Source organism: Lampetra planeri, chromosome 15, assembly GCF_965212315.1.
Source record: "Lampetra planeri chromosome 15, kcLamPlan1.2.h2, whole genome shotgun sequence".
NCBI classification, from domain to species: Eukaryota; Metazoa; Chordata; class Hyperoartia; order Petromyzontiformes; family Petromyzontidae; genus Lampetra; species Lampetra planeri.
In genome coordinates this window covers 11,533,648-11,558,521 of record NC_136121.1, presented here as the reverse complement: position 1 = coordinate 11,558,521, position 24,874 = coordinate 11,533,648, and the positions used below count along the sequence as shown (strand labels likewise).

Below are 24,874 nucleotides of genomic sequence, written 5' to 3'. Positions count from 1 at the left end.
CCACTTCGTTAAGCCTATTATTTGTGGCCAGGTCGCTTCTGGAAAAGAGCTATACAGCTCAGAAGGGGGCTTCACCTGGTCAAATAAGACATACTTGTATAATAGTTGTAGTTCCCAGTCCTCATACCTGTGTCAACCTGACACCACCAATTACAGTACGTCAGTTCACGTGGTGGAACAATGGATGATGGCCGCAATCATTATTGAAAAACCACCAACCACTCCTAACATTACAAAGAGAAGGAATGCACTGCTATCACCTCCCTCCCTGCCTCCCTCGCTCCCTCTGTACGTACCTCCCTGCCTCCCCACCCCGTCCTGTAAACATACATCATCTCATTTAAATGGTGTGTAGGAAGAAGAAGACAAAAAACCCAAACTAACATTTAAGAAATACAACTCGTTATTTTACGTCGTCATTTTGTGGCTCGTTTGCAGACATGCAAATCGCGTGTTACGGCTACAGATTCCGAGGGGGTGGGGCTGGTTAAGCCCTGGCGTCTCCCCACTGTTCTTCCCGTTGTGAACCTCCTAAATCACGCGCGACTCGAACGGCATCGCAACCACCGAATGACGGCCGCGATCGCTTACATGCCGCGCACAATGCAAGAGCCCCCGACCTATTGTTGTCATTATCACTCAACATTATCTAGTTGTGCGCGCACGGCGCGCGTGGACCTTCTGAAGCGTAAACAAACGCACGGTAGTGTCGCTGTAAGAGTCGTCAATAAATGCGCCGTAGTTGCTTGCACGTTCTTACACGTGCGTTATGAATGCCGACAACTCTGAACGTAGGGTGGGGAGGGGGGCACATTCATTACACTGGTCAACAAAAAAACTACATTTTTTTTCTGGCCTGGACTTTTGCAGCTGTTTTAGACTAATTTCAGGGTGCTGATTCCAAATCTGATCTCAGATTTGCTCTATCGCATCTCATTTTTATGCTATCGGCATACCCCATTTTCATTGATTTTACCCGAAATTAACTCTGTCACTTATGATTGCAAGTTGTTGCGAGTCAGTGACTGCTTTAGTGTTAAAATATGGTGCTGTATTTTTAGGATAGTGTGTTTATAATATAATTTGATGTAGATATCCACATTTATTTAATATTTTTCTTCTGCAGTTTTTATTAAAAATGCAATATTTGATATCTCAAAAACTTGACGTGATAGACAAAAACTGATGCCAGATTTGGAATCAGCACCCCAAAATTACCTTAAACCCGTTGGAATACCTTATGCCAGAAAAAGTGTGTTGACCAGTGTTATCGTTGCCGTTACGATGGGGCGCGATTTTACTTCGCGCACACGGCTCCGTCCCCTCGTCGTCGTCGTTGTTGTTGTCGTCGTCTGTAAGTAACCAGAATAAGATGCGCTGGTGTCTGCGACTCGTAACGCGCGGTGTTTCCGACAGGGGCCGTTATTCGTCGTTGATAAACAAAATTAAAACGGGAGATCATCGCTGGGGACGTTCGGCGTCGACGACTGTTGAATGTGACCGCTCAACTTACGAAATGACAACTCAAGCATAATGCCGCGTACCGTGTGCGTATGGATCGTGCGGGGGAGGGGGGGGGGGGAATTGCTGGCGTTGAAAATGAACACGGAACGCGACACGTCCATCAATAACGCCGTGGACTTGAAAGGAAAGTAATATACAATAGGCGTCGTTGTGGACAACGGGCCCGTTTTCCATCGCATAACAGCACGACGTCTATAGTTTTTGCCATTTAAGTGCACAGTGTTATTGACGAAGGTGAAAGTTTGTTTTCTTAGGTTTTTTCGGTAAAGTCACGTAGGTAAAAAAAGAAAATTAAAATTAATAAAAGTAAAATAAAATAAAAATAAAATAAAAATCACGACATGTTGATACAGCAATCGTGCTGTGACGGTTCCGAAACGTGATTTTTATTTTATTTTTTATTTTATTTTACTTTTATACATTAAAATTTTTTACCTACGTGACTTTACCGAAAAAACCCAAGAATATGAATCCTTGCAGTCAGGAAAGCTTCAAATCTAGAATGAAAGTTTGTTGTTTATTAATTGTGCTTGTGCATCGCTGCGAACGCAGCAGCATCACCAACGTAATTTGTTTATGGTGAAATAGGGAGACTTTTTACCAATGAATCTACATGTAATGTGGACACAGATGTTCGTAACAAATCATTATCAGAATGTATATGGCGTCTATACATATAGCAACACACACTGGATATGCAACTTCGGGTGCTGCAGAGGGCACGTGTTGGCGATTTTACCAGACCATGCAGGCGGAGTAAATAACGACACGAAACCAAAGCCACACGGAATGAGCACGAATTGGGTGGACTTAGCAGCGTGTGGCCACACACCATGCGCACAAATCGTGCGTTGCTCTCATCGTACACACTTAATGGAGATATTTCATTTTAACCGTGACATGTAGCTGCCAATGCGGGACGATATACCGCAGTAGCTCTGAGTGCCGTCAGGAGAGTGAAGCACCTTGACACACGGGGCCTACGCTGCTGTCGCCGTGCGTAATTGGGGCCGGTCCTCGCTATTCCCATCCGATCGCAATGCATTGAGCAGCACAGGTGTGTGTACGTGTGTGTGTGTTGCTGCTCGAGCGAATAATATACAATACATTAATTTCGCACGCAGGCTTTTATATGCGTATACAAACTGTATACACACTCGCACGGGAAGTTCCGTTTGATTTGCATCCTCCAGCCTGTGCCTCTTAACGGTTCGAGATGGTTGCACGCTTCATCCCATAAGCTCATCCGTTCATTATCGTGCAGCTTTAAGAAGAAGAAAAAAAAATGACTAACAGTTCATTTTACGCGGCGCGCGGAATTTACGCCCTCGGCGGCGCGGGAACAGCCACGTCGACTAATACCCTTGCGCGAGATGAAGCTGTCGAATGCGAAGCTAGGGCACCCCCCCCCCCCCCAAGGCGCCGCGTCTGAATTTACCACCGTGCGGATGAACACATCGGAGGCGACGCGCCGCCCGCTCGGGGTCGCACGATGTCCGTCTCGGGGTGGTGGGGGGGGGGCTCGGCCCGCATCACGACCCTCGCCATATCTACGGAGGCCATTTACGCCTGACCCCCCCCCCCACCGCGTGCGAGGCGTGGTTGCCGTTGGCTTTTTTAGGGCGTAAAAAAAGCAATAACAACAACAACAAAGATCCTGCTCGGCAGCGAGAGAGCTGTGTGTTTGTTGTGTGTGGGAGTTTCCTCCGTTGTCTGTCCGCCACCGCTGTATCGGAGGAAGGGCCATCATCCGTGACCCCTTCGCATGATCCCCGCTGTTGCGTCCCCAGCCGTAGCACGTGTGCGTCCGCGCGCGTGCGTGCGCGCGCGTGCGGTTTTTTTTTGTGTTGTTGGGGCGAGAAGATTGTGTTCGATTGGGGATTATCACGCGGCTAGGAATATTGCCAAATAATTACGGCGAGTTTCGGCGTCCCGGGCCCGTGATGGATTGCTGCGAGCTGCGAGCCGCCGTAACTCGCGTCGGCGTTGTGTAGGTGATGCGAGTTACAACGCGAACATATACACGACAACGGCGCAATAAAACAATGCGAGTAGAAAAAACAAGAGAGAGAGAGAGGGAGTGTGCCTCTACAGCTTAACGATGGCATTAAGGGCTCCGCACCCTATCGCGGCGCTGCGGGGAAAAAAAACAAGCCACTGCATCTCTGCTTTAATAATGCGCAGTGCATTTAGAGCGCGTCGCGCCACGCATCTGATCTCTCGCTCAGTCTCTTGAGTGTCGCGGGCGACAGTCGTCGTAAATCCACGCGCTCGCACGTGGAATTACGCCTTCATTACGTCGGCGCAAAAACTGCGTTCGGCCGAATATCCGTTTGCAAAGAATCGCCGGCGAGTTGACCAGCCATCTCTTTATCATCCCCCTCCAACACCACCACCACGTCCGCCCCAGTCTCCCCCCACCCACCCTGCTCTCATCTCTCTCCCCACTCACCCTGCTCCCTGCTCCATTCTCCCTCCCCTCCCTGGCTCACTTCCCCCCCACGCCTCTGACAGCGCTATCATTTTGCGATGCGACCTCATTGACCCCTGCGGTGTCTTCATGTAAATATAAATAAATAAGTAAATAAATAACGCGCTGCACAATTGCAGCTCCCCCCCCTCTCCCTCCCCAGCCTGAGTTATGGCTCCGCTGACGCCCAATCGGCTGCAGAATGAGAGATATCCGCTGCCGTTTCTTACAGCGACGCCCGTTCACTTTACGATCACGCTCACGACGCCGATTGGAATGGCATTAATATCGGAGGGAAAGAAGGCGGCGGCGGAGGGGGGGCCCTTGTCGTTTTATAATACCCCCACCACCCCCACCCCACCACCACCACCACTCCTCGCATTGTATTGCTTACACAACAGATTAAAGGTCGCGCGCAACGCGCACTTTTAACGGGCGGTCCACGGGACGTGATCACGCAGCCCGCGTTGCGCCATCGACGCCTTTGGTACGCGTGCGGTGGAACGCGCGGGGGAGCGGTGGCGCAGGGGTTAGGAGCGCCGCGCCGCTCTGCGTCGCAAACCCGGCGAGCTGAGTTCGATTTACGTTCACGGGCCAACACCGGTGACGATTATCTGAACCGGGTCCCGGGCGTCCCCATAGGTCGACTCATCCGTAGAATGAGTACCTGGTGCGGTGTGTAGTTAAACATCGCCACTAGGGAGAGAAAGGCGACTGGGTGTGGTGCTGGCCACCCACCCCCTCGTGTGCCGTGCCGACCTTTATAGCTGCTCATTAACAGCACTTGCCCCAAGATTCTGTGATTCGGAGTATGGAGGCTTCATTTATTGGTGGATAGAGAATGGCCGGAATAAATACATGTATAGATGTGAGTGTGGTGGCCCATACAGTAGTAGAAGCTGTATATTAGCACACTCTTTGGGAGCAAAGCCAGATACACTGTAGTCCGTGTGCTTGTATGAGAAGTTGCCTTTCCCTCCCATCACCTGTTTAATTCGGGAATATGTTGCTTATATGAGAACTTTGCGTATATGAAATGTACCTAAATCAAACTTCAAAGTGTAAATGGGTACACCACAAGAAGTCGATAGCCAGGTCGTGTGTGGTGGGGTTAAAGTGGAGGTACTCCCACCAACTTTCATGTTCTTTTATCATCCTGTGTTTGTACTGTTTATTGTTGTAGCGTTCTTACCCGCCCCCTACGAGACATCTGTGAAAAATGAGCTTCATAGCTCATCGGATTCCTCCTGCAGTATAAATACTGATTCTGATTCCAATATGTCTGGCCAGTGAGGAAGGATAGGCCAGGGTACGAAAGAGAGAGAAGCTCTCTAGCAGAGCTCTTTCCAGTGGAGTCGCGTCGGCAAATAATTGCAGGGCTGCACCAATTCCTTCCTTACAAACTTTTTATTATTATGAAACTAAAACTTTTTATTTATTTTATCAGGTAAGGCCCACTCTGACCTATATTGCTCTCTTTCAGAAGCACCATAGTGACAAATATATCGCAACGAAGTGGCTTATCACCACGTGGAAATGTATATCAGCAGTCAAATACTCTAAACGCATGTTGTTTCTAAATGTGGTGGGGCGGAAAACCGCAGGACCTGGAGAAAAATCTACACGACCACGGGGACAACACGCAAACTCCAAATATACAGCAATGGTCGGGATCGAACCCACGACCTTCTGCATGCCAGGCGAGGAAGTTAACCTCTCGCTACCATGGCGCCCTCTTACATACAACTTCTACTGCATTGCAGCATTGTGATGAAAACAATACGTAATAGTGTATTCATTTATCCAGGAAAGCCACACTGAGTCATATGAGCGTCCCGCGTATTTTTTTTAATGTTTTCAGCCAATCAATGACCGTCTATTATACAAGGTCGGGAGAAAACCGGAGTACCCGGAGAAAACCCACGTGCGCGAAGGGGGGCAACGCTATATCCCCGTACAGATCGGAACATATGGCGATTAGTCCGCTGGCTGTAAAGTCTTCACCCGATGAGCCAGGGCATGGCACCTCGATGCCCACGGAAAGGGGAGTTTCACAACATTTGTCCAACGGAGCCACCACCAACGGTGCCGGATGACAGACCACGTGCATAGCCACCACCAAAGTTCGTCCGTCTGTTTCCAGTGCCCCCCCTCCTCCCTATAGCCTACACGAGTCTCTCGACTCAGACCACCCTACCACCCTTGTTTTTTTTATCCCCCACCCCCACAATCAAATTCCCCGCACACCCACCCCCCCCACCCTCTTTTATTCTTTCGCTTGTGCACGCTTTCCATTAGCGCGCAGTTAGAGAGCAAACGGCCCGGAAAATCGCCCTTCAAAAACGCAAAACAAACGCGGCTCTGGCGTTCACAAACAAGCCTGGCCTGCCCATCCTCCCCACCCCGTCACTCTTCATTACCCTCCCGCGTGCGTGTCGTGCCAGTCGGCTGGCAGTGGCCAGTTATGCCCCTGACTAACGCTCCCCCTGATGCCCTCCGCTGCACTGTTAGGTATTTTAATTCAGCAGCAGCGAATTTAATAAGGTTAATGTCTCGGTACAATGGTTATGGTTATTATTGTCATAGCGCGCCGGTTTTATTCGATCTCCCGGCGCGGTAGTTGAACCCAATGCGGCAGGTTTTTTTTCTTTTTTTTTTTAAAACATGCCCACTAAACCTCATCAATGGATTCACCACATTCAAATCAATAAATGGCAAAAGAATAACCACCATAAATTGTTTGCTATTTTTATTATTTTATTATTTCTCTTCTACGTGACTTTACCGAAAGAACCAAGAATATAATAACCACAATCTTACACGAATACGGAGAGTGCAGGTCGGAAAACAAAAATCGCTTCAAGCAACACGCGACACCTTTTGCAGTCCAGAGCAGAAGCGTCCGTGTGTTGTGGAGATTATAACATCAGTCGATCGGCAGTTTGTGGGGTAAAGTCTGGGCATTCCCACTTCTTCCAAGAAATCCGGCCAGCGTTGTAGAGAAAGCCAAAATACTCTCTTGAGCAAATAATTTGGGCGATGTTGATCTTTATTGTATGTTGAACTTCTTTCACACCGGACGTAGCCAACCCCGTGCTAATCGGGTTTGCGAGTCATGTCACGGCTACACCGTTACCCTTAACCACATTTTTAACTAACGTGGCATTATTATTATAAGTATCAAATAAAATGCCGCGCAGTGCGTGGACATGAAAACAGCACACGAGGTAAGGTGGGCGCGATAAAAATCGACCTTTATGCTTTGACAACTAACAGCCGTGATTAAATCTGCGCCTTGCAATTAACCCAATTCGTCGTCGGCAGACACGGGGACATTCGTGGTGGCTCTTGGAGGAGCAGAGACGCTGTTGACAGAACGCGGCCTTCTGACTCCGCATCTGCCCCCCACGTCTGACCCCTCCGCTCGTCATTAGCACCGGCTCGGTGTCCCACTCCTCGTGGTTGTTAGATTTGTTTTTTGTAAATAAGAGCAGCGTGGGCGTTGTGGAAATACCTAACACTGACGGTCACCAACCCACATGCGTCGAAACGTCACCCCCCCCCCACCACCTCCCATACTTGTGTTTTTAAGGCAACGAGTCAACGCAACAGAAAGTAAAAAAAACACAGCACCTCCAATTAGCACGGTTGGCTGCGTACGGTGCGAAAGAAGTTCAACAAACATACTCTTGGCATAATCCTGTACTCGGGGCACTCAAACAAGGCGCTGAGCTTCCGTCTCAAAGGGTAAATTATTCTCCCTCCGCGTTTCTTACGCTCTCAAAGTTACAGTGTTTATCAATTCACGAATACCCCCACTGACTTCTGATAATGTAAATTCCAACTTAACAGGCGATTGTGAATGTCGCGGAAGCGATGGCACCACGCCTCACAGAAAAGCCGGACACCCCGCACCTAGGATCAGCACGGTTGGCTACGTACGGTGCAAAAGAAGTTCAACAAACATACATGCTTTAAAGTGTACGGTACTTCCATTGACGGGAGCCGTGAAGAGGCTTTGAGAATCAAATGTAATATTCTCTGTGTATGTATGTTGAACCTCTTTCACACCGTACGAAGCCAACCGTGTTAATCGGAGGTGAGATATCTCAAAATATGTATGTGTGCATACAAGCACATTACGTATTCTCCGGATTATTAAAGGGCCCCGAAAATAGGATTCCCGGATTCACTCACGCACCTACAGGATAATAAAACAACATTAGCTGTGAAATACATGGGGGGGGGGGGCAATGCGTCTCATAATCTGGAGAATACGGTCTATGAGTGTGTGTGTTTTCTGTCTGTGTATACTGTATACATTGTGGGGAGCGATGGTGTAGCGGTTACGAACCCCGGTGGCTCCAAGTTCGATTCCTGCTCACGGACAACACCGGTGATGACCATTATCTGAACCGGTCCCGGACCTCACCCCAACGTCACCGCTTAAGGAGACAAAGGCGGCCGGGCGTGGTGCTGGCACACTCGCTCATTCGTGTGCCTTCCCCACCGTCATGGGTTGGAGCTTTGTCTTTGCGCACATAAACATACATACACGCAATATAAAGGTCGTCGCACGCCTCCACCTGTATCAACATCGGATCTCGCTGTAAGTGGTGCACAGAGGGCGCATAAGGACCTCGGGTGAGCATTCCCGCCCGCACTATTTCGGAGCTAATGAGCGGGGTGGCGCGCTGCTGGGTGGCATGATACTCGAGGGGTTTTTACCGCCGTCGTAGGTTGCCTCTTCTCCTTCGTCTAAGACGGACTCGCAAACGTGCGCGACTGCGCGTCCCCGTTGCGACGAGAAGCGGTATTCCTTAACGTGAGCGGCACGGAGCGGGTGCATGAACAAGAACTATCACTGGGGGAGACCGACACGGCCCGAGTGTGTGGTGTGGCTTTTTTCTCTCTCTTTCCACTACGCAAACCGCTTCGAAGAGGAGCTATTTTGGAAATGAGAAGAAGGCAAAAAAAAACACCGCTCCATAGACGAGCGAATTGCGTGGTGAGTAAGTTGGCACACGCTGCCGATACGCGTACTCGTCAGTATGATCCCCCCCCCCCCCCCGTCCATGGTTAACAGTGACGATTATCTCAACAGGTCCTGGGGCTTCGCCGAGGTCGACTTGGCCGCAAGTGGAATAGCACTACTGGTGCGGTGTTTAAACATCACGCTGATGAGACAAGGGTGGCTTGGGCCATGGTTTCTGGCCACGCCACTCTCTCTATTGCGCCGCGAAGACCTTCATAGAGGCAGGCGCTCGCTCATGGCACTGAGCTCCATCAGCCAGTTGAGGGCTATGTGGGGGAATAATAATTATTATTATTACGTGTTTAACTGGCCTCATAATTAGCAACTTAATAAATTTCGCCGGACATTGAATTGTCGCATCAAAGTAATAATAATAAAAAAAACACATCCCTCGGTGTGAAGTTAATTACATGCGGCGTTGTCGTAAACGTGGAACTACCGCATTGAGAATTAAAAGGACGTAAGATTCGCCTATTGAGTGTTTTTCCGCCCCGAGCAAATATTCATTGGCAATACCAGCGTGACTCGCGTTTCATAATGGACCTTGGTATACATCAGCTGAATCGGGGCATTGACTTGTTGACATCACTTTGGGCCATTATTCACATTTAAACAAATATTTTCCCAGTTTAATTGATGTGTACCTCGTCGCCTATGAGGTAACACACGCACGAGAGAGAGAGTAAGTATGCCTTCCAAAAAGCGGCTTATAAAAATTAATATATAAAAACATCGACCCACAGACCCCTATCACAGCTGAAGTGACATTTATATCGAATCGATGTATTAAGCGATACACACGGTGTGAAGTGCGTCTCTGAATGCGCACTTCAAGTGCTCCGTCTTTCCACAAAGCCTTATCTTGTTTTCTTTGTCTCCTCTGTACTGCTATTTTGGAAAAGAGAAAAAAAGCCCCTATATGTAGCCGCTCTAATCTCAAACGGAGATCATTAATCGCCACCCCTCTCTCCCCTCCACCACTCACCCTCCACCTCACCGTCGTTTCGTTGCGTCTGCTCCCCCCCTTCCTCGCTCGCTCATTTGTCGGAAGCAAATTCCCACAACACACACCGACCTATCAACCCACCTACCTGCCCCTCGCATGCAGCCCCGGTCGTTACAAGCACTCTGTGTTGTCACGCAGAAAGCCAAGCAGCAGCCCGCATGTGTCCTCGCGGTCACACGCAGCCTTCTACACAAATTAGCTGCGTCCGCGCACGGGTGTTGGGAGCCGGCCGTTGTCTTGCTGTGTTGGAAGTGAAATTAAAATAAGGAGCCCGCACTCAATTAAGCCCTATCTGTACGCCGGCCTCACAATCGGTGCCTCGCAGACGACTGCTTTAAGCTGCGTTTTTGCAGAGCCATCGATTCCTTCAGTAGCTCTCCCTTCAAATCAATTTCCACAAGCGTATACATTTGCATGGTCTTTCGTTCCGCTGTTACTTACCGGCTGATTTTTTTTTATTATTATTTTGGAAAAGGCTCACCACAACAATTCTAATGTGCATGCAATGCAATGTCGACGGTGGGGTTTGTATTCAATTTCGACTGGTTTTTTTTTTCAGAGTGAAAATATGGAGAGGAAAACACGCACGCGCTCGCTTACGCACACGCGCCGCTTGAAAATTCAATGCACTCGTGATATCATTGCAGCTGACCATGACCGACACAAAACTGAGAACGATGATGCATTATATACCGCATAATGTTATGAGCTCGGCTTCTCCGTGGCCAACATTTCCGAAAGGAAACCACAAACCGCACATATCCGTTACCCTCCGCCCATGCCGCCCGCTGTGTCGCCCTTAATAGGTGCTCGCAAACAGCACTTTGCTCATATCCAACTCTCTGTAAGGCTACGGCATGCAGCTAGACAACCGTTGTGTTCTGTGTTCTTATCACTTCCCACGAGGGGCCTATACGCGGACCCTCCTCCCGTGGATATGCGTCCGCCTCAACGGGGCCTTTTTTTTCTCACGTTGCGGAGCAACCGATTTTAAGGGCTGTTCAGAATAGCTGGGACACAACGTGCATCAAGAACCGGGAGCAGCCATCTCCGATGCCTGTTGGCATGAAGGTGCACTGCCCCCTGCGTATTCGAAATTGATTGCGCCCGTTATATGATTAATACAACAATTATATTTCCACGCGCGATGAAATCGCGGGGCAGGCGGCCTTGGTGGTTGAATGTATTTAATATTCATCATCAGCATCAGCCGCGCTCTCTATACCCCCTCTGGATGAAGGCCTCCCTTAAACGCCGTGCCGTCGGCTTTGCGAATTGTTTGACCGTTTATCATCACGCTGGTTTGAGGCGGGTTTGCTAAAGAGGTTTGGGTGGTTTCCATAACTCGTTAACCGTGGATGGGAATCGAACTCAGGTATGCCGGTTTAGTTGCGCAAAGCGACCATTCGACCTCTAAGACTAGTAATTGCATTTACATGTATTAAAACGTGCTTGTAATGAATGATGTGCTAAAAAGGCAAATATTAACACGCGTGACTGCAAATTTGGGCACATCACCTTTTTATTTAACAAGTGTCCCATGGCTTAGATTGTGCATGGTGGTCTAGATGTCCTGTGACCCACAATTAATTGACCCCGAACATTGTTTTCCCTTTGCATATTCTTATCTGTTTTAAATTAACGTTACTTAAAAAATACAATATTACGTTTTATAAAATTAAACGATAGGGGGACACAAGACATCTGGATCCACCATGTATAGATTGAGATGTGAACATGTTTGTCTATTCAAACTCCACCTGTCTCCCCTCCGTTACGTCCACCGTTTCACCTCGTACCACTTAAGCGTATCCGTGATTTCGGGGGGGGGGGTGGGGGTTCGGGCCGATGTTGACGGCGACGACAATCGTCTCCCGTGCAAGTCGTAGCGTCCTCACTGGTAACATTAAGGCGAGCGTGCTCGGTTTGTTTGTCGCGAGCATTAATATTCCCGGCAGCGGCATCACGTGCAGAGCAATGCAGGACATGCATGTGCAGGCGCGCTCGGGGCGTGTGCGTTGAGGGTTAGTGCATAAAAGTGAAACTGCGCAAGTGTAAGCCGAGTGACACATGGCCACTAAAATGAAGAGCGCCCAACAGACCCTTAAAAAAAACACAACAGAGAGGGATTACATAATAACTAAACAATGTTTAACGGGTATGACAGCACGGCTTTCGAAAGCCACGTTCATCCTGCAGTGTTAGTGTTCGACAGGCATCCCAGCCAAATCGTCTAGTAGCACAGTACATCAGGATCAGCATGCCATCATGGGCAAAGCCTCTGTTCCATGCCAGTGTTAAGATCTGCAAGCCACGAGAGGGGCTTCAGGAGAGGGCTTCAGGAGAGAGATCGTGAGCTGCAGATGCCACCACACATCTCGCGAACCTCTTTCTACCCCACGCCAGAAACCACAGCTGCTTGAGGCAGATTTTTTGAGCGCTGAGCTTTGGTGACTATAACACTATACTGATGACTCCTAATCAGGACGAAACCGGTCCACAGTTGTCGATCACTGTTGCACCCCTGCCTGGCGCTCGGCCACGTTTTGACAAAATGTGTATGGTGACTGAAGACCACAGGACCAGAATGCACTTCTTCAGCAAATACATTATGCAAAACCGTATATGTTTCCGGCCTGTATTATTATTATGACGTTTTAGTTTTTTTTATTGTTATTTTCAAATAACATTAGCTGCTGCAGAGCAGACATGCGACCTCCAAGATCTGTCCTAACAGTATGGTATCCCACAAACCATCTGGTCTTTGGTCTTCCCCTTTGGTCGCCGGACCTGGAGAGACCACTGCGATGCCTGTCTTAGCAATGGGGCTTCCTCCATCCTCCATCACGTGTCCTACCCAGCACAACGATTTTTTTTTGCATTATCACATCAATAACATCAACAATTAATTAATTTTTATTTTACTCTCTTTGAGGTGGACATTGATTAGGGAGAGCATAAGGAAAACACCACCGTTGATGTCTTATATACGTGTAGAATACTTGCATTATTTAAGGTGACAAAATTAAAGTTTAGAAAATCAATACTGAACTGGGAAAATACGGTGCTCTGGAAATCAATGCATTTCTGGCGCTTTTCATTGCAAAAGTAAGTGCCCTTGCATTGATTCGTCTCGTCAACTTTACAACTTTATTAGCACAAAGCACTGCAAGAGACCTAATCGTACATGTACGGTGTGATTCCTGCAAAAAGGGGCGCACGTTAAATGAGACGCTTGTAAAAGAGTGGTAAAGAAATCCATTGAATGTTCAATCCCCTTTTTGTCAATCTGCTGCTCGATGGCGGCACGTCCATCCGCACACCGTGGGGGTTGCAGGTTGAGACAACAACTTGCAACTTGACCGCCGTGGCAGGGAATCCAACTCATGCGGGCGGGTTCGAAACGCAGTACGGAAGTAAAAAATAACCCATTGCACCACGCCCATTAATGCCCTCCCCCCCCCCCCAAGATGTTAATATGAACGAACTAATGCAATCGCTGATCACTAATAGGCGTGCATCGTGTAACAAAAAAAAATGGGTGAAACTGTGCAACTGTTTAAAACTGTATACGGCAGCTACGCGAATATAAAAGACTGCGGTGAGTGACTGGAATGGCAAGGACATGGGGAGTGGCAACGAATTGGGGGTGGTGTGGGGGGGGGGCTGATATAGTGGCTCACAGAATCATAATCTTTATTCATACTGGAGCAATCCGATGAGCCATGAAGCTCTTTTTTCACAGATGCCGGTACTGCACTATGAAAATGCATTGCCAACAAATCAGGACGAGTACAGCTGAGATATCCAATTATTTGCGTAATTTATTAGCTGTTGTTGGTTCCGTGACTCTAAAAATCGGATGACACGAAATACATAGCTGGGGGAGGAGGGGGGGAAGTACGGTACTGCGTCGCCTGTTGCCACATGTGCCGTTGGATGGGGTGATTTGTAATGGGAGGGGCTTAATGACGCAATCGGCATCATGAAGCGCTTAAATTTGGGCGTGGCTTGTTGTGGGTTGCCCTCCTTCGAAGGGGTGTGGTAATTGTCACCTATATTAAAAGGAGGCCTGAGAAAAATCGATCACTAAAGTTGAATTAATCAATCGAATGATTAATCAATCAATCGACTTACTCGACTGATAGTGCCATCTCTGAAACCTTCAAAGTATACCATGGTGGCGGTGAATGTTGATGTAACGCATGAGCGAGCTCGCGTAGTTATTCTAATTAAAGCTTATAATAGCGCCATTTATAATCTCACGGCGCTTTACATCAATTATGTAAGAAGAGGCTAATTTAAAATAAGACATTATTTCTGGATTTTTTTTTTTTAAGGCGGGACATTAAAGACTCAAACCAAGCCAGTCTCTGCCAAGCCTTTGCAGAGAGTCTCACAGTCCCGGTGCCAAGGAAAAGAAGGCCCAGAGATCGCCCACGTGACTTGACCTTCGTTCTAAAAATGCGGAGGAGATCGAAGTCAGATTTGTGATTGTTGTTGCAACTCCAGAATATACGGAGGTGCGAGATCATTCGGGGCCATTGGATGCGAGGAGCAGGACCTTGAATTCAATACGGAATTTAACTATTACCACTACTACATACAACGGTCTCCACTCACCGCAAGCCCTCGGCATCTGCTCGTCCGGCCTTTAATGTGTTTACAAAGGCAGCGTCAACACAGCGCGCGCAAACCGGAGAGCGCTGTAATGCCAGAGGCAGACGCGCGGGAGGATGTTCGTGGGTGGGTGAGAGCGTTGTGACGGTGATCTGAATCGGTCCTGGGCCTCCCCTATATCGACTCGGCCTCGAATGAGTACCTGGTGCGGTGCGTCGTAAACATCTCCAAGTAGGGAGACAAAGGCGGCCGGGCGTGGTCGGCTGGTCAACCCAGTCCACAATCGTGCGCCGTGCCGTGCAGGCCTTCAGAGGTGCTGTTCGCCAACAACACTTGCCCCCAAAAAGTCTGTTGAGGCCATATAGGTGTGGGGAATCTTTGTCTTTTTGTTGTGTTGTGAGAAAAGCGGAGAGTGTGTGTGTGTGTGGCTGGCTGTCTCAATACGGGTCACCCTCATTGGTATTCACGGCAAGCGTCCCCGTCTCCATAGGTGCGCGCCGTGACCAAGTGTGCTGGCGAGACTCGGCGGCTTGCTGCGAGTTGACGGCTTAAATTGGTTTGTGGAAGAAAAAAAAAGTGCTCCCCCTCATTTTACCCATTATTTAATCCACCCGAGCCTGGTGCTTTACACGCTTTTGTTTTGTTTACGCTATAATTGTTTGAGCCGGATGAACGCTAATTTGTTGTGTTTTCTTCAAGACACTGTTTTATTTGCAAGCTACTGACCGACTGATTTTTTGCAGTTCGGGTTTCTAGCTTGCTATGTTATATAGGCGGACTTCGTAGCCAGGGTGGAATTGTAATCCGCGTGTTGGCGGCAGTTAGACACCATGCTAATTCAAAACATGTGTGCACTGTCAAATAATGTTAGCTTTAAATAAAAGCAGGGCATTTAATTTAATTCGAGTAGCGAAGTGGCTCAGAAGCTGTCGTTATCCCGACAATTATTTGAAAAAGCACACGCACTTGCCTAGGAATTATTAGTATTATTCATGACTACCAAGGCTTCATTTCAGCCAGAGCTGTCCGGGGCTGAGTTCCCCCCCCTCCCTCCTCATCCAACACACCATATCCAGCACGATACACACTCGCTGGGGCTATTGAATCACAGACCAACTCCCGCCGTTCTCCTGCACCTCAGAAAATAAACGAAGACCATTTGTTGAATCTTCATGCATTGCTTCGTCAATCAAATGCGTTTGACCAAAGTAGTTGCTGTCCCGTTCATGTTTTTTGTTTTAAATCCGCTTTGCTCAATCAAGCCTATAAATGACGATTTAAAAAAAAAACAATCCCCGTCAAAACAGGAATATGGTGCCAAGTTCGGAAAGCCGTACGTTTCAAACAGCGCACAAGCAAGCACGCTATTGTATGCATATAAAAAGCGCTCAGCCTTTTCGCATTATGCACAATTTATTAGCAGTTCCTGAAGAACGTGATTGTGGTCCTTTTGTATTATAAGGAGGACATCAATATATGTCTGAGAAAATGTGTTCGACTGACTGGCAGCAGTGAGACAGCGATAGACAACTGTTCATGTTTGAAATTAGCGAAGGAAATGGGCAGGTAATGTAGAAGAAGTGTGGATCTATACTCCACACGTGGTTCTCGGAGGCAGACTACAGCAGCAAGCAACGGTGACGATACCATGCTGGCGAGTCCTATCACGGGACGAAACGGGCTTACAGTTCATCTTCTTCGTCTACAGTTGTCTATTTCTGTCTCATCGCTGCCTGCGAATCGGTCACATTTCCTCCAATTTACTTTTGATGGTGACCTAAGAAAGCCACGGCGGAGTTCTTTAGCAACTACACTGTGGCGCTTTTTTTTTTTACACGTAACGCACAAAAGGCTGAGCGCTTTTTTTGTCCCCCCTGTTGTTGTATCCGCTCCGCTGCAAATCGCGCGTCGTGATGCGCGGTGCCAAGCCACCGCATCTGGCCGTGCGAGGCAGCGCGTGGGATCCGTGGCGCCTCACGTCCATATGTCCATCACCAGGGCCCCGCAGATGGCGAGGCTTGAGAGCGTCACTTCCCCTTCATGCCTCGTCCGCGTCTCTTTAAAAGGACGTCCCCAGACGCCACTTCCTCAGAAATCCCAAGCCGAGCCGTATTAAAGCATTCTCCCTTCCACCCACCCACCACCCACCGTCCCTAATTCTTCCCCACGCGCGCACGCACGCACGCACGCATTCATGCACGCCCCTCAACCCCACTCCACCACCCCCCTACCGTAGGCCCCACTCGCGTTATCATTCAGTTCCCACCATTAAGGGGATCGGCAGACAAGCCCTCAACCCCCTCCCCGTGGGCCACTTCAGTCCCTCGGGCCCTGCTCCGACGGCCTCGCCGTGCCACCTGGTAATCAAGGGAGCGGTGGCAGTGAACAGGTTGCGATGCGGTGGTCGCGCAAAGCAGCGTTCTCAGAAAGGGCATTTCGTGCGCAAACGCACTTTGCATCGACCCAACGCGCAGCGAAATTGGTATTGCCCCCCCCCCAAAAAAAACGGCTTCGCTTCGATATGTGACCACAAACCACCTGTTTAATGCGCTCAAAGATACAAAAGGGCCTGGCTTCATTATGCCTTTTAATGTGTGTAATTTTCCATAGTAATTTCCCATAATGGTGTCCGGGATCTGCTCCCATAATGGCACAGTATACCATGGCCGCGCCGCAGCGCGTGACATTTATTGCCCAAATTGCTTGCGGAGTTGCCGTAATATTTTTATTTTTGCTTATAAATATGAACCGGGGGGGGGGGGGGAGGGGGGGGTGGGAGATATCACAGCATCTCTGTTAATCACATTTAAACATATGATGGGCGTTAAGATGTGCGCGCGTGTCTTGCGAGTGCAGTTTGCGGATTTCATTATTTCAAAGGGGATAACGTGGGATGACGCGAAATCGCAGCTGGATGCGGAGGACCAAATGAAATGTGGTGAATAATTTTGGTGCATTAAAAAAACGCAGAATAGGCTTGACTCACGTGACAAACGTTAATCTCAGTGACTGGGCTATTGTGTCGACCAGACGGGTCACTTGTTGAGATTTCAGAGACAGCTCTGTGGTTATCTCCTTCCGTCGGCCGTTCTGTCGAAGATGTTCACTTGCTCTCTTCTTCTCAGGAAGTACCTATCGGGTATCACGATCGGGATACAATTGTGTTAAATTATTTTTAAAAAAACATGCCACGTGCAAACAACAAGAAAGACTCAGCTGCAGACAACCATGCCAGAGATAAAAAAAAAGTGTCATTCTGGTCAATATTCTGCCGAGCAGCGTGTGCAGATGAGAGGGAGGGAGGGCATAACTTGTGAAAAATCCACAGTCTGACACTAATTGAATGTAATCTAATTCACCTGCACGCACACAAATATGAATGCATAAACAAGGACAAAGGCAGTGATGATGAAAGGCAAAAATGAACAGAGGTGGAAAAAGGAGAGAGGGTGGATTTGGGGATAGAAGGAGGACATCGAATGGGATACAGCGAAAGAAAAGTGGGGATCTTGGTGAGAAATGAGGTGAAGCGGGTTTAAGGGAGGCTATCGAGGCGCCGTGCGGGAAACGAGAAGAATGGAGCAAAGAGAGGCAGAGCCTAATGAGTGTATGTGCGTTGTAGGACCTTCACTTCGCGTGGCCGTAGGAGCACACCCAGCCTGGCACAAGTGCTGGAGTGATGTCACCGCCACTTAGCGGCGAATGGGGAGCCTGTTTTCTCCATTTCGAGTGTTCTTGTTATTATGCGCAACTGCCGCTGTTGTAATGAATGTAAGAACCCCACCTGGATATGGCTATCAGGCGGATAGATGGGAAAATAAAAAAATAAAAATATATGACGATGGGAGCTCTTGTGTCCTGCAGGTTCTTAATGCGCTCACTTTGTGTCTGGAGCGGCTGTCATACGGGGGTCACGGATGTTAGCACACATTGAGTAAGCGCCTGTGTGCGCTTTGCGTTGGAAGGTGACAGCATAATCCGCGGCGTCCGTGTCGTGTCTTGCATATCAACGTTCCACCCTCGGATTAGAAAACAACACCTCTACGCTGCATAATGAGGATGTATATAAAGATCAAAGTATTCGGTTCCGCCGTAAATATTTTTACAGCCTTTAATTAGATTTTTTTCCGAAGTGGCTTGCTTGTTTTAACCCCATAGTCACCCCATAGCCCGCGCTCGGCAGCACTGAGGTTGGGCCTGCAAACTCTACATAATCATCAGCCTCATAAATCATACATTTATACAATTTTTATGGCTGCCCGTCGGCCTTACACACAAAAAAAAACACATTCAGGCAAATCACCTAAAATGCCTTGAGCTCTTGAGGGATAGCTCAAATTTGAGATAGACTGCTTTTGAAAACTCATCGAGAACGTCTAAACGTTTCATGTGGTCCGTCTGAAAATTTAGGCAGTAGCCTTTCAGATTTCCTGCAAAATTGTTTTTGAAGTCTTTCCTTGAATTTTTAAATTGACCCCTCAACTGCCTGAAATTATTTTTTTGAAATGTATCTGACCTGACTACCATTCCTACCCGCTAACGTCAGTGACGAGCCAACACGAGCATCTGAAACCTGCCCCTGGGCAAACCTCACAAAATACAACCCCCACGACCAAACAAAATAATGTGGGAAAGCCTTCGCGCCCATCAGGGGATTAACAAACGGTTAACAATTTACACTGTGTCACCAACACGCCCAATATCCCATACCTTGGAAGTGATTTCACGTTTGTAGTTTTCCTAATTTCAGTGGCGGTCTGGAGCGCATATATCTTGGCGAAAACCCCCTAGTTAAGTAATTGTTACAATTCAGTGCTACACTATGGATCCACACAGATCGCTTCGAGCAGTAAAACTAATACACGCTATGGTCCCAAATGGAATATGAGGCGTGCCCATGAGTCTATAAATTAAAATAATAGATTCAAACCTCGTGGCTCTACTGCCGCGTGATTAACAAGCAAGCGGTTTGCGGGCACAATCAGAAATAAAGAGCGCTTGAGCTTTGAGGTTAATGTAGCACGCGTGCGATGTAATATATCTATTTGTATGTTATGGCTTGCACGTGCATATATTTACGTCGATGCATTCACGGCGCGTGTATCAGCAATCACCGTCTAATTTGTAGAATGTGCACATTGTCTGTACGTATTGCCCCATTGTGCCTCGTCGGCTGACGTAGGACAATTTCAACGCTTAATTTCCATTTTAATAGTGGGACAATGAACATTACCCAGACTAATAATATATCCATGCAAGTAGACAGGGGTGTACATTGTCTTCATTTGCGACGGAATCATCAGGTTTTTTTTTTTTAAATCGCACGTTGGTGCAGGATCAAATTGTGCGGTGATAATAAGCCTTAATTTGTAGCCCCCTTTTGGTGATCTGAATAGGCAATTCTGTTCGCCAAAGAAGCCTCCCAGCGTGTGGAGTAAAACGTCAGACGTCGCGTTCGGCAACTCGTTGCACAATGTGGAAAATGCATCGGAGAGGTTACACTCGTCGTTAGTCGTCGAAATGTATTGGATCACACTAGCCTTGCATACCCCTCCCCCCACCCTTTGAGGTGTTGGTCATGAGGATGTGTTTGACCATACTTCATCACACCGATCACTGGTAAAGGGCGGATGGGACAGGCGGATGGGTCCCCCGACTCGGCTCCCATGCTCGCCGTGCTTAACGCAAGCGACAACACCGCTCCAAGACTCGTTCGTGCGCGCTGGATGTTGAACTTCTTTCGCGCCGTACGTAGCCAACCGTGCGAATCGGAGGCGCAATCGTTGTGTAGTATCCGCAGCACTCATCAGATATCAACTCTGCTGTTGCAATTGAGGCATCAGCAGTTCATGCAGACGCCTATTTCTTTTCGCCTGCTGTCAATAGGTAACTTGGATTATCATCAGCGTGAGAGTCTTTTGCTTCTAATTTGAGTTTTCGCTTCACACATCACTAATGACGTTCTTTGTGAGACGCTAAGTACATTGCACGTTTCCCCCCAATGTAAACGTATCGCATAGACCTTTGATGCAATGATGTAGAATGGGATGCTCCAAAAAGCCACCTTGTTATTATTAGGATGTTTACAATAACATCTCTGTGTTGTGCGTGTTGTGTACGTATACAGCCCTTTGTTAACCCACTACCTGATCATACATCACCACGCTGATGCGAGCAGGTTGGTGAAAGGTGGGGAGGGGTATTTAGGTGGGAACACAGAAGTACGGTACAACGGTGCATTTTTTGCACTGCCAGCAACGTTGCCCTTACATCACGTAACACCCGCCATACGTGGTAGTGGCCCATCCAAGCGGGATTTCCAGGATGAAACCTGCTTCGCTTTCTAAGGTCAGGCAAGATCCGCTGCACTGCTGGTGATCTGATCAACGGGCCAAACATTGTTGTGATAATCATGCAAATCGTTTTCTCAACCCTCTGTCAATCCACAGCTGCGCACAATGCTTCTCTCGTGCCTCATTTAACATAGGGGTGGGGAAGAGGGGTTTTGGGATATACTTCACCACCGCGCCTGGTCAGTACGTGTTTTGAAAGCGTTATTTGGGGTGGAAAGGTGGGGAAGGTGGGGGCGCCAGGAACAGTCCTTCCACCCTCATGTACCGAAGAGAAAACCGCACGCTAAAGCAATTCCGTGTAATCAATAACCCTAGGCATATTTTGAAACCCTATGTGCATGCACTATCCGTAGAATAAATACGGCGATAGTAGAGATTGACCGCAAAGAGTCAATTTAATTGGTTTTAGTCGGTGTTAATTTTTAACGTCTTATTCTCAAGACTGGGAGAATGGTGACCCAGTGGTTAAGCGCGCACTATTGTACCTGTGTTGAACTTCTTTCGCACCGTACGTATCCAACCGTGCTCATCGGGGATGGGGGGGGGGGGAGACCATAAACTAAACACAAAGCAGTTTTAAAGAAATTAGTTTTCAATCTATATGGTTTAAAAGTGTATAGCTCCAGTGGCTTCCTAATATCGGAAGGAAGAGCGTTCCAGACGGCCGCAGAAACGCATCTGAAAGCGCCGTGCGATGATGCGGTGACCCACACCCTTGCACGATGGCTCAGCCAAAAGCTGCTGCGAGGATGAGCGGAGTTCGCGTGATGATGGTTTATGCTCCATGTGTGCGTAATTTGATTCCTGGACCGTGGCTAACATCTGTGGCGAGTGATATCTAAAACTGCTCCTGTGCCCACACACTTTGCCAACCCACACTGAACGAGCGTGGTGAAGTATGGTCAAAAGACCACCATGACCAAAACACACGGGGAGTGTCCTTGTCGGTCAGTGGATTCATTCACTTTTATAGATTCTCGAGCAATGTAAACCGGCTGCCCTGAATTTAATCCAGCTTGCATTACATTGCCGATTGTGTGTGTGGCTAAGCGCCACTTTTAGGCCGTTTGCAGAGCAGTTGTTGTTTAGACAGCTCTTCCTTTAAACGTGTGCTTTGTGGGGAAATAGATGTAGTGTTTGGAAGCATGACGCCTTGGGAATGTTCAGGCGTTTGGGTGGTTTTTTTTTCTCGCTTCGTGAGTGGTCACTGCTTCCCGCTTCTGCATCGCAGCAAGATCACAAAGCACTTGATGAAAAGTACACAATAAGCAGAAACAAGAGACGAGCGTGCGAGCGAGAGAGAGAGAAAAATAAGAAGCAAAGAAAACGACTTGTTTTTCTCGCAGCCGTCCTCATCACAAAGGAGCTTTTTTCCCCCAGACGTCCCTGACTGCCAAGCGAAACACCGGCGCTGAGAGGGCGCGTCTCTTTTGCGGCGCAGACACCTGACCACGGGCGAAGCTGCAGGTGGGTCGTGGGGGCCATGGTGAGTGTGCCGATTGATCCTGCGCTCACTAATGGACACTCGTCTCTGTCTTTCACTTCCCTCCTTTGAAAACCACGGTTCCCATTGCTTCGCAGCAGTAATTCCCAACCGCTCCTCGCTGCCGCTTCCTTTCATCTAAAGGCATGACTAAAGATTGGCACCATTTCAGGGCCATTCCACAAAGGCATTTTCTCTCTTTCTCTCTGAGATCCGGTCACTGTTGATATTGCTGTTGGTAAGGATATGGATTACAATGATGTCACATATACAAACAAAAAATACTAAGATCCTCCATATAGCCTTAGCAGACTGTTGGGGCAAGCGCTGTTAGTGAGCACCTATTAAGACTCGCGCAGCACATGAGAGGGGGGCGGGATGGATGGCGAGCACCACACCCGACCGCCTTTGTTTCCGCAGTGCTGATGTTTACACCAGGTACTCATTTATAAGGCTGAGTGGACCTCAGGGAGGTGTGGGACTGGTTCAGATATTCGTTATCAAAGTTCGCCATGAGCTGGAATCAAATGCGCCACGATGCTTCATAGCACAGTGCGATAACAACTACATTACAGCTCACATACATACACACATCATTGTCAGTTGTTGAATATGTTTTTCTTAAAGAACACATGCTTTGGATAATTGTTTTTGCTCATGTAGTCTTTTCCAGGTAAAACAGGAAATAAGCAAAACCCTCTAAGAAGGTGTTTAATATTTCAGCAAACGAGGCTATGTTTACGTGAGTGCGATAATTAAAAGCATCGTCATGATCGTATATTATACTTGCACTGGATTCATTGTGAAATTTTATTTTTGGTGCCATGGGTAAAAAAGATACAAACACGACCCTTGCTCCTGTCTCACTTGAATCGTCACGACCCAAATAGAACGACTGGTGTTTAGTACATTTTTACACATGTTTTTATATAAACAGGTGTTTATTGGTATAATACAGCCTTTGACTAAATCACCTTAAATGCGGCCCGATCTCGTGAGATCTCAGAGAAGCTAAGCAGGGTCACGCCTGGATCGTGCTTTGATGGGTTCTCACCATGTGCAAAAGAAAGACGGGTGCTCTCGGCTTTTGCGGAGCTACTGTGTCAGCTAAACAATCCATTGTTGTACTGTACTGTGCTCCGATGTCCATGCTCCCTGCCTTTTGCCAAATCCACTCTGGTCACACGAGTCTTCATGGACCCACGTTGCATTGGGGAGGCCGTCATCCAAGAGCGAATTGACTAAAAGGGCTGCACGTGTTTCCACGTGGAGTTCTGTGCACAAACATACGATCGGTGGTTAAAGCGTAATAATTACAATAATTGACAAATGTTCAACTGCTATTTCCCCCCCCCCCCACCCCCCTCCTTTATTATTTTACATTGCAGAAATCATTGAAATCGGAAAACCCATTATTATGATATGATTGCATAGATAGCTTTGTGAGCATTTTTCATAATCAGCTCCCCGTAATATTTTGAGGGTCACTTGTACGTACACGGAGATTACCCGACGTTGTCCCCCCGGCTCAAAGAGAGAAACAATTCTACATTTTGGAGGAAATACACACACACGTATTTTCCTTTGAACGGAGATGAGACGGGGTAGCATGCCAGGAAGGCAGGCAGGTGGGAAGATTGATTTTACATTTCCCGGTGTTCTGGGAAATGTCACGAGAACATCTGCTCTGGCAGGGGCCTTCTAGTCCAAGCAGTGATTGCTAGGTCAGTGAGGTCAGCTTGGGCAAGGAGTATTGATCCATAAAGCTTGATAAAAAGCTTTTTCAATAGCCCATCATCACTGTGGAATTACATGTGTCTCGGGCTTACGCACTGTACGTTATATATTTTCGAATTGCACGAGGCACATGCAATGTCATATGTATAACATTAGTATCTAAGTGGATTGTGTTCATTGTCATGTAGTCCCCGTTGTATTCGATATCCCCATCTGCTTTCCTTGGTCAACGTGCTGTGACGGAGAACGATTCTCCACACGCCATGTTGGCCGTGGACGTTGTTTGACCATACTTCACTATGGCTGTCAGCAGGGGGCTAAAGGCCGTTTCAAATATGACCCGCCGCTGACGGATTTAAACTCCGATCACCACGTTCAACCCGCAGTGTGGGAGAGCCACCACATCAACACTCCAACCCACACTGGATAGAATAATATTATATTAATCATAAAATAATAATAATAATCATCATCATTTATAGCACTTTGCTAATCCACTGCTACATGAAGGGCCTCCCCACACTGTGTGTTGGTTTGTAGACATTGTTTGACCATGCTTTACCATGCGGGTCAGCGCTAGGCACCGCGGTGGTGAGATGTTAACTATCTCGCCTGGTATACATGATAGCATGGGTTCAATCCCGAC

At 47.9% G+C, this 24,874-nt stretch overlaps 1 long non-coding RNA gene across 1 annotated transcript in view; it reads left to right on the top strand.

The window, feature by feature from the left end:
• LOC144722734 (uncharacterized) overlaps nucleotides 1–24,874 on the top strand; it is a 214,610-nt gene that overhangs the window by 25,253 nt on the left and 164,483 nt on the right. The window contains exon 3 of the long non-coding RNA XR_013586086.1: nucleotides 22,389–22,475. This is a non-coding gene — a long non-coding RNA (uncharacterized LOC144722734). The remainder of the gene's footprint in view (nucleotides 1–22,388; nucleotides 22,476–24,874) is intronic.